Source organism: Lissotriton helveticus, chromosome 3_1 (assembly GCF_964261635.1).
Source record: "Lissotriton helveticus chromosome 3_1, aLisHel1.1, whole genome shotgun sequence".
Taxonomy (NCBI): domain Eukaryota; kingdom Metazoa; phylum Chordata; class Amphibia; order Caudata; family Salamandridae; genus Lissotriton; species Lissotriton helveticus.
In genome coordinates, this window is record NC_136061.1 from 2,058,799,572 (window position 1) to 2,058,816,243 (window position 16,672).

Below are 16,672 nucleotides of genomic sequence, written 5' to 3' on the forward strand. Positions count from 1 at the left end.
TTATGTACAAATACTTTATACATTTCCTCTGAGATAGGCTAGATTGTTCATGCCAAGCTTTTAAGGGTGTGAGCAAGAGTTACCTTGAGCATGTAACTTCCTTACCTTGACTAAAAGGAAGGCGCCCTACTTGGACAGGGTGCATACCACTAGCATGTAGATACCCCCATTTCTAACAGAACCGTATTCCTGATGCAACCAGTAACTCCTGTTACTGCCCAAACTTACATTTCCTAAGAACTAGTAATGAATGCATAGGTATCAGCATCATCAGATTAGAATTGAAGATCTGTGAAGTTTCTACTGCAAGGCTTCAAGGTTATGGAACTCCACTCCAGTACAGATTCACCAGCCTCAGCCCCACTCCACCTGAGACAAACAAGTACAAGAATTCACTCCACAAGCTTCCCTTGACCACTGCGTAAGCCTTGGTTACCAAAGAGCAGAGAACCCTCTCTGAACAACTGGTTTCAACATTTAGATCCTCACAGCTATCCTCTTATTTCAAAGCCAATCAACCCACAGCATAGCCTGTAATCTCTTCTGTAAGAAAATGCTTTTTTGTATGATCACCCCTTTTTTGGACTCATGCTGTTGTCTTTATTTACTCTGTGCCCTGGGACTATGCTAACCAGACCCAAGTGATTGTACTCTGACCACTAAAACATGTTAAAAATGACAGTACTCCGAAATGGTATATTTAAATTACCACTATGTCCCTAGTATATGGTACGAAGTGCACCCAAGGCCTGTAATTTAAATGTCATGAGTGGGTCACAGCCCATATTGTGCCACCACTAAATGGAAAATGCAAAACATGACTGCAGGCCTGCCAGCAGTGACCCTACTGTTCAGGTTTAAACTTCAAATTCAGCCTGTCAAAATAACCTAATTTGACATGGCTAAACTCTTTCAGAAAATATAATGTCACCCCTAAGAAAACCTTAATGTCCAATGAGACAGGGGGCATGATATTTAAAAGTAAGACACATAAATGTTTAATGTAAAACATGTCCCTACAGGGACAAAGCTATTTTCACTATATCAGGGTTAGCGGTTCCATATTAAAGTATTGGTAGTTAATATTAAAATTAAATAATGTTATCTTCCCTTAGTAACCAACTAGAAGTTCATTCTTGGACTTAAAATATTTCTTACTAATCCAATGAATTGATGAAGTCAGATTTTTACAAATTTTTCTACAAAGGTACTTTTAAAAGTCACCTTTTGCTTACCTACATCCTCCAGAAGAGCATTTGCATGTGCTTCCAACTGAAATCCATGAACTGAATATCTCCTTGATGAGGGTGAATTTGCTCCCAGAGCTGTTGCTGGCCTCAGTGGAAGTGAGTCCTGACCCCCAAGTGCTGTTCTGAGGGTGCTAAACCCTTGGCTGGAGTAAGAGTGTACCCCTCCCAGCACAACTGAAGGTTTAACCTGATCCAATACAAAGCAAGGCAGAGCTCCAAGGAGCCATACAGCTTCTAAACGAAGGCTTCACCAGATCTGATGTGGAGCGATGCTGAGCATTGCAGAGCTGCACAGCTCCCAGATGGAAACATTACTGAATCTTATGCAGCATGGCACAGGTCGGATACACTAAGCGGGAGGCCCTGGTCAAAATTTTACCTTCACACTTTAATACTTTTCTGGAGGATTTTGTCACGAGGTTGATCGGGTCTCTACAGCAGGCCAGATTCACAGCAGCTTCATCAGTTTGGTTCAGTGGGAGTCCTTGGTGAACTCCTCAAAGTCTTGAGCTCCAGAGCTTTCAGAGGATACGTACCTGAAATCCAGGCCGGTTTGCGGTGTGAAGTAGTCAGCGTGAATCTCGATGTCGGGTCAGTCACTTATAGAGCTTTGTTCAAAAGCTGTTCCAAACAAAGGCTTCACCAGATCTGATGCAGAGCGATGCTGAGCATTGCAGAGCTGCACAGCTCCCAGATGGAAACATTACTGAATCTTATGCAGCATGGCACAGGTCGGATACACTAAGCGGGAGGCCCTGGTCAAAATTTTACCTTCACACTTTAATACTTTTCCAGAGGATTTTGTCACGAGGTTGATCGGGTCTCTACAGCAGGCCAGATTCACAGCAGCTTCATCAGTTTGGTTCAGTGGGAGTCCTTGGCTAACTCCTCGAAGTCTTGAGCTCCAGAGCTTTCAGAGGATACGTACCTGAAATCCAGGCCGGTTTGCGGTGTGAAGTAGTCAGCGTGACTCTCGATGTCGGGTCAGTCACTTATAGAGCTTTGTTCAAAAGCTGTTCCAAACTTCTGGAATTTCTTCCTAAATTCTCTCTTGAGAATTCCAAGTGTCCACAACACAAATCCAAGGTTCCAGAGTCTCTGAAATGCTCCTCAGAAGCTGGGACTACAGTTCCCACAAAGCACCTGGCCAAATCCTTAAAAATCCACTGTACACACTCCAGGCTAGGGACGTCTTGGGAGAGATTGTGTAGGTGGGCTCTGTTAACCTGTTGCTTTCAGGGAGTTCACTCCTTAGTCCTTTCTGAAGCAAGCAACAGTCCTCAGGACTGTTGTTCCAAGTGTGCAGCAAGAGCAGTCCTTCAGGGTGTTCTTGGGGTGCAGACGAGGAACCAGCACAGCAGTCCTTCTTCTCCTTATAGCTTCAGGCATCAGATCTGTGTTGCTATGCCACTCTCACATATATATTCAATGTTCTGGGGAAACAAGCAGGGTACCCATGGGGTACGAGGTGCCACCTAAAAGCATGAAAGCTTCATCCAAAGTGTGGTGTATTCTTGTCCCACAAAGCACTGCACTTTAAAATCCAAGATGGAGAATTCCTCTCCGGGGGAGTAGGAGCTGGCTAAGCCAAGCCACTGTTGTGGCTCATTTCCCTAACACTCCCTTTCCCAACCCCCTGCAAATTCACTCTTGGTGGCTTCCATCTGACTGCGGGGTTAAAGGAAGAGGTGGTATGCCTGCCAGGAATTCCTTCCGTCTTGCTCTGTTTGAAACCTAGTTTGACTTACCCAGACCCCAGCCTGGCCTGTTCTCTGCAGCTGCAGAGCTCACCCATCAGATAACCTCTGCCTCTATGCACTTATCACCTAATCTAAGCAGTTTGGCTGGCCAATCATCAGAGGCTACTAGGAAGCCTAATTTTGGCTCACAGAAAAGAAAGTACTATAACTTCTCTTCTGTATTATTTATGCCAATTTCAACAGTGAAAATAAAGTTGTTAGATTTATCAGTACACATCTTTGAAGTCATTTAAATATTATTTCAGCTCATTTCAGTCAATAAGTACACTATTTTACAGTATTCCCATGTAAGCTAATGGAGCCAAAAGTGCTACAATGGGGAAAAACAAAATTGGTAGTTTTTAGCTCACCAGAGCATGTAAAGCATCTTTTAAAATGTCCCTGCCTATTTTTTTTTACATTGCACCCCACCCTGGGGCGTCCTACGGTAGATGTTAGTGGTGGCTTATAAGTGAGAATAAGGTAGTTTAATACTTAGAAACAGCCGCCGCCCGTGGAGGGAGTTACGGTGGGGCAGGGAGGCGGGGAGGGGCAGGGTGGAGGGTGCTAAAAACCGGCATATGGATAATCGCAGGTAAGTAAACAATTTAATTCATAAAACGAATTTCGTAGTGTCCACTGCATCGCATTTTGCGATGCAGTGCGCGCTACGAAATTCGTTTCATTAATTAAATTGTTTACTTACCTGCAATTATCCATATGCCGGTTTTTAGCACCCTCCACCCTGCACCTCCCCGTCCCCGCCTCCCTGCCCCACCGTAACTCCCTCCACGGGCCGCGGCTGCTTAGGAAGTACCTTTCAATCCAAAATCGATTTGCATGTGATTTCAATTTAAAAGCAGCTTAAGGATGACTTTCTGACACACACCACCGTAGGCTTCACCGGATATGGTCAATTGGTGCGCATCTCTAGCAGCTGCTTGACATTTTCATTCATCTGGTTACCACCACTTGTATCCATGATGTTTGGGGCCCCTGTTTTCTAGTTTGCACCGCTGGCCTGTGTTGGGCATCTCTTGCTCTGGGCTGGTATCTTTGAATTATGTAACAGGTATCTAAGGCATCAAGTGGACTTCCGAATATACCCCGGCCATATGACTGTGAATCTGCATAGAAAGGTCTTATCTAGAAAGAACTTGGATGGTAGACGTGAAGAAAGATGTTGTATATATTGAAAGAATACAAAGCCTTGTTAAATTGCTTCTTCGGCATGTGAGGTGAGAATGTACCATATTCCCCATCATGTCTTTCCTTGGCGAACCCCTTCCCAGAAACTACTTGGGGCGGTTCATCTTGCTTGGCATGCATGCCTTTAACGTTTTGGAACATACCATATTTGCTCTTTCAATAATAACTGTAGAACTTAAGTCTAGTTAGCCAATGTATTTAAAATGACTGAGTTAAATACAGCATCTACAACATTTCACATTTTTCTCAGAATGAGGTCCACCCCGTGTTCCACTGATGGGGGTCAGGTACGCTCCCTTGCTTGACATTGCAAAAAACACGGGCCCGCCCCTTGTCACCTGAGAAGAAAGGGAGCTTTGTTGGAAGTTTGGCGACCATCTCTGCACTGCCCTGCAGCGATTTCACAAGAATTCCAGACCCGTCACAACAAGTCTATTTATAGCGAAAGCGTTTCAAATGATGAAGGGGGGGGGGGGCTACAAAGTCCCGCAACCCAACATAAAAGTGACACATTACCTGAAAAACACATTTATTTTGCTCTCCGATTTATTGTTTATATTAGCTGACTGACAGTTCCATGCCACAATTATATTTTGTCAGAGATGAAACTGAATGAGGCTGTTTTAAGCACTTAACGATAGTTCCCCCGTATTACCTCAACCACAAATGTAGATTTCGCTTAGAGTTAAGAAACAAGTGAAAGAGTTCGATTTCTGTCGAACTGATCGCAACATTTCTGTGTTTTTTTTTTCATTCTGTCTGGAATTTGCTAGCAATAAAATATAATGGTGCTGCTGACCGGACTGCACTGTGATTTCCTCAAAATGAAAGATACCTCGGCCTTCAAAGCACATTTTTCTGGGGGTGCAGACTAAATGCACCGATTAAGATGAGCAGCATATACACCCAAGCACTGGATCACTTTATCCAATAATATTTATCAAGAGCTTTTTGTCCTGGCTGCACAATGGTTAATGCGAGACGAGCAGAAGAAAAAGGTAATTTACTGCATGAGGTGGCACAGTGTTATGGTCTAGTCAGCCGCATAAATGCTCATTTCAGCTCAATCACAGCATGATAGCAGAAGGAGAGGTTGACTTGAGCGGCAGCCTGTTGTTCAATGCATGTCGACGGTATGGGTGGTTGGCTGGATTTATGTCTGTAGTAGCTGTGGGATATGTCGACCTTATTTTGTCCTTTGTCTTAGGGCTGAAAGGGTGATCTGTCAGACCCTGTTTAGGAAAGAATCTCGCCTATGATTTCATATTCTGCACATCTTGGTGATATCTACAGACTCACTCACAGTTCGTTTACCTCTCTTGCTCTTATTCCATGGCAACAAAGAGATATTATTCGAAATAAACTCACACTTAACACAGTGCTCCAAGTAATACATTTAGGGGTATATGCACAAGAACATGCAATAACTATCGCCATAGTAATTTATCGGCAGAAAAGTTAGCACTGCCTAACCCCGATTGTTATCACCATGATAGCATGGTATTCACAGGTCTGCGCTACATTGCGATAATTACAGTGAACTGCGGAGAAAACAGGTGACAACATCTCAATGGCGATAGTTATTCCTGCGTTAGCAGGTGATAGCTGTGGATCGGCACATCAGTGCCAGATAACTCACCTTTCTCAACCCAGGCAATATCGCATTGCGAACATGGCCCAACAAATATTAGGATGTGAGGGTTAGGATGTCAAGCGTAAAACAAATGCAGGAGACATTGTCTGGTTTATTTTACATTTGGCATGCAGCCTGAAAGACTGCTGTGTCAACAGAGGCCCTTTCCCCGACCTCTGTGCCCCCACCATTGAAAGACCCTGCCAGCCAGCACCTACGAGTGATAGATGGAAATGCATTCACGTGTGAATGCTGAGGGGCTGGTAGATTATTAAAAACATATGGTGGGAGGCTGGGGGTGGTGGCGGAGGTTGTTGTGACCCTCATGGGTATCGGAGCTGCATGATCATTGCTTCCATGGCATCAGTGGGTCTTCAGGTGTGGGATCCGTTTCATGCTGTTGGTTGTCGTCCTGCTTAGCACCAGCACAAGGCAGGTGTAAAATCCCTGGTGCTAGTGCGGGTTAACTCCCGTTTTTGCTTTGCTTCGCAGATCTAGCAGCTCGTTGTGAATGTGGTGTTGTGGTTTTCTCGTGTGTTTTTGCACGGGAATGCCTACTCTGCATCTCATTAGTGCTCACGTGGTGATAAATTTGGGGGCAGTTATCGCTGGAATACTGGTGTTGTCTGCAGTTTGCACCAGCTTGTGAATGGGGTGTTAAATCTATCTCCGCTTTTGCTGTGTTAAGGTGGAGATAAATCGGAGTTAACTCCTTGTGAATATGCCCCTGAATGTGTGTTTTCCAAAATAAAGCAAACATAACAGGTTCTTAAACAATATAGTTAACCAATCAATTAACCGGCAAAGAAATTTTATGTTACCTCCCACAAGAGAGAATTTACAATTTATCTTTTAATATTAATTGCATTGAAACATTATTTAAAGTTTACTTGAGGATGTGATGTTCGATGTTTGACCTAATTTACCGAATACTGAAGGCTGTTAAAGTTTTACCCTTTATCGATGAATTCAGGAAACTTCATCATATGTGAAGGTGGTGGGTGAGGTTTTATGACTTCACCAAGGTGAAGAATAATAAGTTGTTCAAAGCCCACACTCTGGGCTGGCTTGCAACGGCAGAGAGAACCATAAAGGGGAATGGCGGACATCATGTAGGTGAAAGCAGCCATACAAACTATGTCAGAAGATGTTGCAGGGGCGGGAGCTCTGCTCTGTTCAGTTGGATTTGTGCAAAAAGGACTTTGCTGGAGAAGGAGCAGAGGATCACTGGGCCGATGACATGGCAGGTGGGACTTGGGGTCTAGAACTTTGGCAGAATGTGCACACTTCTGCCGATCATCAGACACCCAAAAGATAGTGCACTGGTGCCGAACTAAACGCTGTGTGCAAGTATGCACTCATTCGTTACTCATATTTTGCACTAAATTACATGCTATTTAGTAATTAGTATGAAAAATGTTAGAACTAATGTTCTGCCTATAGAGACTTGTACCCTTCACCGAGAAAGTCAGGAAATTCCGCTCACCACAAGGATGGGTGAAAAAACCCTGTGTTGGGGAATTAGATAGGCATCCAAAAAGAAAGGACATTGATACTAGACACCCATTAAATATGTTCCAAAATGATTAAAAACCTTGTAAACAGCGAACGTCCTGGATACCAGGATGAAGGAGGTGTCACCTAGAAGGACTAGGAACCAAATTGGAGAGAGCTGTTGTGGAGATCTAATTGCCCAGGTGCAGAGCTGGGTGTTTAACAACCTTCTGTATTTGAATTGGTCATTTTCCATTTCCAGTTGTGAGGGTAGGAAATTCCATAGGGAGGATCCTTTGACATGACACAAAGGAGCACTACGCCTCTTATGACCTCTCGTCTTATGATGAGTGACAAACACTTTTTAAAGAGAAGTAGAAAAAGGTCATAAAGCATCTTATATCGGAGGTAGGAGACCGCTATTTCTTTCATTTCCAGGGCCACTGTATTGTGATCATGTTGTTCCAGGCACAGGGACGAGTGAGCTGCATAATTTGGACGATCTAGAGTTTTGAGAGAGACATGCTGGCCAGTGTATATGGTATTTCAATAGCCTTAGCAGGACATGACCACTGGAAGCCTTAGGGGGATTTTCTGAAAGCAGTGGCTCACTAGCAAAACACGTTTTAACAGATGTAAATGGTGGAATGCTAATTTGGAAACAGCCTTGATTTGAGAGGTAAACGATCACAGCCAAAGAACACACCTAAAATGAGTGCTTTTCCCACAAGGATTTGGGGAGGGGAGGCAGGATCAGTTTCTCTGACCACTCTATAGGGAAACATCCTTTACAACGCGGTGTTTACACCGCACGACCTTTACAACGCAGCCATTACAAAGCAAGTCATTACTACGACTTGCGCTGGATGGCACTCTTGCTTAAGGAATAGTTTGATTTTCTATTCCAACACCTTCCCTACTGTTATGTGGGCTGGAGTTGGAATGGAAAATTAAATAATCCAAAATCCAGTGCCCTCCAACGCAAGTCGTAACGACTTGCGTTGTGAAAACTGCGTTGTAAAGTACCGCAATCAAAATGATTGCGTTGTACTGACGTACATCCACTCTAGATGGGAAGAGGCATGATTGAAAGGGCTGAAGAACAGGATTTACATTCTGTCACTTTTTTGGCAAAAGCCAATTGTTCCACATTTAAAAACGCACCTGTGTAAGAAGAGTGGACAATCTGAAATGGGTGCTTGGCTGTATTCAAGCTTCTGGTGGGTCTAAGTGTCATCAACATACGTGTGATATCCAATGTTGTAGAAGTCTATCCAATGTTGTAGGAGTCTAAAATGTCAGCAATGTTAGCAAATGGTGATATGTAAGTGATAATCAGCATCTGTCACAAGACCAACCTTGGGGTACACTACATTTGATGTGAGCCAATTGAGGATGAAAGTCCCCCTTTGAATGAATAGGTGCTGTTTTGTATGAAGAAGGCAAACAAGACAGTGTTGTTCTTCTGATACCAGCCAAAGTAGACAGTCTTTCAATTAGTATCTTAGGTTCAATTGTGTTACAGGGTGATGAAAGGTCTAACAGGATCAATCTATACAGGGTTGTCCCACATCTAAATGGACATCCTCAGAATGCGCTGGAAATGTAGCATAATCTTCCTTGATATGTGAGAATGATTGGAACACAGCAAAACTAACAGTTTCTCTGTTTATACAAAGAACATGTATTTGTTAAACTCAGTTTTGATTATATTTTGAAGTCAATAATATTGTCACAAAGGATGTGAAGGTACATTTTTCGATCACATTATTGTGGCATTGTGCTAGCCTACGGAGGACATCAAATAGTTGCTGTTGATTTTTTAGGATTCCACTTATCTCAGCTAAACCAAATTATTTATTTTGTACTGCCATAGTTTTATATCAGTTGGAAGTTTTATTTTCAACTCTGCAGCCCGATCTTCATTTGTGCTGAGTACACACACCATAGTTCCATTTGGACCTATTCACATTGTTGATCAAGAGGGTGAAATTTGAAATTAAGATTTTCACGGCAGCTCACTTTGTACTGAGCACGGTTCCTAAGCAACCCCTCCTACAAATTTCAGTGGTTTGTTTCAATAGGAAAATGTGAGAAATACTTGTAATGGTGTTTTTACATCACAGTTATCCAAGTCCATTGTCACAAAAGTCACAGGTTACAGCAAGAATTATTTTCACTATTCCAATACTCCTGAGTCTGCCAAAATACAGAGAATTATTGCTTAATGTCATGAAATGGAACATGCATATGAGAAATTAAGTTGAATACATTTTGTGCACTCTGGCAAAGCAGCGTATATCTGATACACAAAGTCTCACTAAGAAAAGCAGAGATTTAACAAACAACGGGCCATATTTAGGGCCCTTGTGGCTCAGGCCAGCGCAGCCAGTTTATGTTCTTTCTACTTGTGCTGGAGCATTTTTGGAAGCCTAGAGCCAACGCAGGCACCCTTGCACTACAGTGCACGGATGCCTGTGTTGTAGGCAGGATTGTTTTGTGCAGTAAGGGGCTCCTTCCTACACAAAAACAATCCTTAGATTTTTTTTGAGCAGCTCGCATAGAAAGAGGAAAAAACAAGAAGAAATAAAGACATTTCTTCCTCGTTACACCTTACCTGGGCAGGCAAATCATGTTGGCATATTCACAGATTTCAAATGAGAATGATAGCTTGCACACTTTCTTGCACTCGTAACTGTTCTGGCTGCTCATAGCAATATTGCGGTGTGGTGACTGATTGCGTGCTTTGCCCCAAATAGCACAAGTGTATGATTAACTATATGTATGACATGTCCTCATGCGCCAATAATCAGATGAACAGCAGCCGCGGCCAATAGTGGGAGTACCGGCCGGGCGGTGACGTGGGGAGGGGGAGGGGCAGGGTGGGGGGGTAGTAATGTATGGATAACGGACTATAAAAGGTAAGTAAACATAAAAATAAATAAAACTAATTTCGTTGCACACACTGCATCACGAAATGTGACGCAGTGTGCGCAACGAAATAATTGTATTTATTTTTATGTATACTTACCTTTTAAAGTTCCGTAATCCATACTTACTATCCCGCACCCTGCCCCTCCCCCTCCCCACGTCACGTCCCGGCTGGTACTCCCACTACCGGCCGCGGCTGACGAACAGCCTGGTAGCAGAATCTTTTTCTTTTACAATAAACCAATGTTCATCCAACCCAACATTTTAAACTACCATGGAGGTTTGGCTCGCCGATATAGGTTCAATCCATGAACCTTAAAAGAAATATGCGCCCAGCCCCAGCCCCTCTACTAAACAGTGCACTCCTCACTAGTGTTGCAAACACAAAATCAATCTATACAAAAAATTAATTGATGCCCTCTTCGTTCTATTTTCAAACCCACCCAAAAACCTTTTTGGGTGGGTTTGAAAATGGAAAGAAGAGGGCATTAGTTAATTTAGCAACATCGAGTTCAAAATCTTGCTGAGTGAATGTTATCGCATTATGTTTTTTTTTTTTACTTTAGTTCAACCAATGTAGCTGCATTTAAAGCTTCTGTGACACACAGTACTTTACCACTGTCTAAGAAAGTAAAATGACCCTGCTACACTCTTCTATTATTTAAGACCACAGTAATCCATAAACTTTGGCAGAGACTAGGGGTCCAATCACAATACATTTTCGACTTGTGCTATTTCACGTCCTTGATGGTAAATTAAAGCAGTGCTTGTTTCAAACACCTTTCATCTCGTATTATGAAAATAGGATTCTAAAGGTGATAACATTTGACAATAATGTCTGTGCGCATTTTTTGTAAGATATTTTATTGAGTTCGTAAAGTGTCCCTTTGATTTATTAGCCACATTCTTTGCTGCATTACTACATTGTGATCTTGTTGTATTTTACTGCAGTCGACGTGTTGCATTCTGTTTTGACCATTTTCCCCCCATGTCAGTGTTTTAAATGTGTTGTCATGGTGTCTTGTGAATGCTATTCTGTTATATTCTGTTGTAAATGAAAGAAAATTAAAAATCAAACACTTACCTTGAGCCCGGTCGCTGCGTCTCAGTCCTCTTCACCTCCTCAATCGACTCCAGGAGCAGGAACCAGGAAGCAGACAGGCTCCCAGACTCCCCCTAGCCAATCATAACGCTGTGTTATAGCAGTGTTATGATTCGTCTGAGCACCATGGTTTGGCGCTCGGAGAGCCACTGGAAGGCTGTGCATGTTCTCCTGCCAGAATGTGCATTACAGCCGGTAGAGAACATGCAAAGTGCGCATGAATGTTTGACTGGCCCAGGATGGCCGACCAAACAGTCATGAACAGTTAAGAGAGTGCCTACCACTCCTCCCCCAGTTCCCTTGATAGCCAGCCCTGCCCGCCCCTAACCAGCTGAGCCATGATGGAAAAAAATCAAATGATAATAATACTGCATTAATATCGTTTTATTTGTCCTTTTTCAAATGCTCACAAAGCAGAGTGGCGATGCTCCTCTGCCTTAGGGGAGGAGCCGCCCCTGCAAAGTAGTGCATGCTGCTACTTCTAGAAAACAGGCTGACCAAACAGATTCTGGACCTCTGCACAAAAGAGGGCCAAGGAACAGCAAAAATAATAAATGGTGGTGAAGGGAGGATTTGTGCTTGTCTAAGAGAGTTGCCACTCAGTTAAGCTGTTCTTGTAGATTATGCTTCTAGATACTTCCGTTGGTCCACCGTGAAGTGAAGAGAGTGCTTGTACTATTTCCTTATCTCTTGAATACTTTGGCTGCAGGGGAAATTTGATGCAGCCTAGCTCTGTAGAAGGGCAAGCCAGACAACTTCATTAGGACTTTTAAGCTCATCATAGTATGTATATGGTTTTCAGGCCATTCCACGTTTCAAAGCAAGAGTGGACTCTAACGTATTTCAATGTTGGTGTTCAATAAGCTAGAGAGGAGCTCCTTTCACTTTTCTGCATGGTAGAAGCTCTTGCATTATTTCAGAAGACTCATAAGGGTGACAATGTGCTAGCCCACTGATCAAACAAATATGCAAAAAAATTGGCATTTAGTAGGGTGGCAAAACAAGCCACCAGAATAAAAGAGAGAGAAGCATCTATTGAGGAAAAAGACACAAGGCTTGAAAAAACTCTCAACAAATATGTACAAAGTGTACACTGTAAGAAAAGCAAGCTGGGACACAAACAACAAGAAAATGCAGAATCCACGAGGAAACAAGCAAATGCTGTGTGTGTGAGAAATTGGGGTGTTGATGACTGGGGTGTGAGCCTCGATCAAGCAACAGCCATCATCTTTGGCAGGGTGAACCACAGAAAGTCACTAAATTATCCAGTGCTTAACCCTGTGTAGCTTGGCACAAAAAAACAGTCAGGTTTAAAATGTGTACATTATTTATCTAGCACACAACCAGTAATAAAGTGAAAACACAACACAAACAATTCCCTCACCAATTTAGAAAAAAAGAGTAGATTTTAACATGTTAATTGACCTCAAAATGAAAAAAATTCAATTACTAGAACTGCTGTTATGAATTTTTAAAGATTTTAATAACATTTAGCAACCAAAAGTTCAAATTGCCAACCGAGGACATCTATTTACACTTTTCCGGGTCTAAGTCAAAAAATATGGTTGACAGGGAACAGCAGGGGTCAGATAAGAAGTGGATTGGGCCCAGACGGTACTTACCTTTGGACCTAGAAGAATTTTAAAGAAAAATTTTCTGACGAGGTTAACTTCAGCAGCTCAGAGCTGCAGGCGGTGTCTGAGGAGGGAGCATCATTGTCGGGGAGTTGCTGGATGAAGCTGTGGTGAAGATGTCTATGTTCATCCTTAGTCAATTTTTTGGAAGTTAAAAAGCTCTAGCGGTATGTGGCAGGAGGCTGTAGCAGAATACAGTTCCAAGAAGATGGATACCCCTTTGGTGAAGAACTGCTAAACAGGATTTGCTGCTGCAGAGAAGAACATATCGGGAGCAGCCGCAAATTCAGGCTGACTGGCTACAGAATACCACTGGATTCAAGCTAGTCTGCAGGAGGAACCTCTGTAGGTAAGAGCAGTGGGACGATGGGGCAGGGTTGGGGGGTCTCAGCCTCAGATGACAATGAGGAGAAATGAATTATTCATTGAATTTTTCCTCGTTATTATTTGTCAAGTCCCCCCACACTGCCCCACCACTTTTACCTGCAAGGGCCACTCCTGCTAGTCTGGCTACTCCGAAACCTATCCCAGGATACTTGTTTCCAGTCCAGACAGGACCTGGCTTGGCAGTTGGGGCTGGACTGTTCCCAGGATTAGATTGAAGACGGATTTGCATATGGCTTTGTCCAAAGTGGGGTGGCATGGTGTTGCAAAGTCATCCCGTGCCCTGGGCACCACCAACTTTTTGCTGAATGGTACTGGTGGTAACTGACTCTGACTGACCCTGGGTCTGCCTAACCAGGCCCAGGGCCAGTGCTATGCTGAAATAGGCACATTAGAATACAGTTAAAACACCTACATTCACTAGGGTACACAATGGTATGGTGGGGTACCTCTGTGATTAGCATGACCTACCCAATATGTCCCTGGTATATAATAGGGCAGGGAGATTGAAACTACCTAGAACTTCCTAGTACCATAGGGCATTGCAGTTTAGAGGCCAGCAGCTCTTTTTGCACTTGCATGTCTGCACAGCAGAAGCCTGGGGTTAGTTTAAAAGCATTTAAAAAGTAAATGGTACCCAAACTCAACTTTGGGGTTTGGGGCACTTAACAATTGATAACCTACAATGTTCTGGCATATTAGGAACCCTCAGGGTCTCCCCTAGGTGTCCCAGGGGTGGGGGTCAGATATGCATAATGTACCCCCTTATAAAATGAGTTTTATATGCCCTGGCTTAAGTGAAATTTCACATTTCACTCCCCACATTATGGTAAAGTGCTGCTTAAATTCGACTTTGATGCTAGGAGCACTGTGGAGGGAGGATCTGCAATATTCCTACAGATTCAGAACCCCTAAAGTCTCCCCTAGTTGCACGTGGGGTGGGGTTCCTGTAGATATAAGACACGTACTTATAACATATGTTTTTTTAAGTCCTGGTGCTGGAAAAATGGCCCAAGTCATTTTTCCCATTGCAAATGTCCTGTTACATAGGTTAACATGGTAGGAAGTTATTGATTAATAACTCTCGATAGGAGAGGGCTAGAAATACCATTCAAAAACTTCCCAGAATGGTATTCATAAATCCAACAATATCATATTGTTGAATTTCTCCTAAAGTGTACATACAAGAAGTTATAAGACTTTCTTGTTTGTAAGTCCAAATTCAGCCTTCCAGTAGTCTGCCCTGATTGGTCAGTCTTAAGTGGATTAGCCAGGCTACCTTGTGGAGGTGGTAAAGAACCCTTGGGGTTTACCAGCTCTGCTGGCAGGACAGTGTGATGTTCCATAAGAATGCCTGGCCGGGGGAGGGGTTGTTTTTCAAAGAGGAGAGCAGAGAACGGTGTTATTTACAACTATGAACTTCCCTTAGGCAGATGGTAGGATTAAAGAAGGTATGAGCAGATGCAGGGGGGAGAGTCTAAGTAAATTAGCCATCCTAGGGGTGTGTTTACCCAGCTCTTACCTCCTTGCTGGAAAATAGGCCATTATGGATTTGGAAGATTTGATGCACTCTGGGACAAAATAATACCACACTCTACAGGATGTGATCATATCTTGGAGGAGTTACCCTGCTCCCGTTGGTCAGAAGGGACCTCCTGCTTGACCCAGAGAACTTGGAGCCCTCCAGATCTGCTGCTTGAAACTTACTGAAGCAAGACATTGCCAAGCTGAGAAGTTTTGCTGTGCAAAGATTTTTTAAGGCCTGACCTCTGAAAATTGCACCATCTGAAACTACAGCCCTGTGGATTATTTTGTTGATAAAGAACTAACGAGTGGACTCTTTAAAAGCTTCAGGTTAAAAGAGGTCATCTGGAACGTCACCACCTAAGTCCACACCTTGGAGAACCACTAGTGGATTTGTAAGGGTTTTGTACCAGTCGATTGTGGGAACTGAAGTCCTTAACTTTCAAGGACCATCTAGGAGCTTTCAGACCCTTGGAGTGAGTTTGAGACACTTTTGGACCCCTTGAGGAACTTCAGGAAGAAGTTTAGAAAGTTTGGTGTACTTTGGAAAAAAAGCTCCAGAGAGGGACCGACTTAACCTGGCCAGCCAGGCCACCAAAATAGAAATGCTATATTCCCTTTTCTATTCTCTCTCCACCCCATCCTCCACTATTGTCTTCCTCTGTAATATTTTGCACATAGTCTCAGCATCATTTTGGCCAATATTTTCCATTTCCCACTATGGGGTCAGTGTAACCAGCCTATTTGTGGTCGTAAAAACCTGTGATACACAAAATCTCACAGTCTGTGATTACAAATGGAGTTCTTTACTAGTTAATAAGAGCCAGATATGTACTTTTAGAATAATGATTCCCAAATAGCAATTCTTTCTGATTTGAAATTTAGTAATCAGTATTCTAAACATATGAAAGGTTGATTTACTAATGTGCAAATTCTAGTGGATCAAAATTCAACCTGTTCATGAATATTAACCAGTGACATAACAATAATTGAGGGCCCCCCTCAGGACTCGATCAGGAGCTCTCCGGCATAAGTGCTGTGCTGAGGGCCCCTCCTGGCGCTTGGGGGCCCTCACCGCCTTCAAGCTTGTCAATCACCAATTGAATTCAAAGTAGGAGGGGTGGAGACTACATAGATTATGTTGTTTGTACTGTATATTATCATACGAAACAAGTATAGGTGTCAAAATGGATAAGTGTATTTTTCCTTTTTTTCCAGCCCTGATGACGTCCAAGTGTGGACGAAACGTGTAGGCTGATGCACTTATGTCATATGAGTTCTTGGATCTAGTGTTTTTGAAAAGATTTGTTTTTGAAATAAAAAACAGAACATTTCTACAAAGCAAGCTTGCCTATGGAATTGGTTCTTATTATTGATTGATTACAATAGTGGGACCAAAGATGCTCCTTTCAAAGAGTTGGTGATGTCATTTTGTAATGTGCATAGTGTGTCACTGGTGGGTGTGTGGGGTGTGCAAACGCTTTACACATTGCCTCTCGGATAAACCTGACTGCTCTGCCAAGCTACCAAGGGGGTAAGCCTTAGGTTTATAACTCCCTTACCCTGACTAGAGTGGAGAGTTCTGCCTGGCTTAGGCATATACCCTAGCTAACCAGACACCCCATTTCTAACTGGTGGTCTTCCCCCAAACATTTTGCCTACTCATCACCATTTTTCTCCTGAAATTCATTTGTGTTGGCCGTATTACTCTGTGGACTTTACCACTGCTAACTGGTCCTAAACTGCTTGAGCTCACTCCCCGAAACATGGTT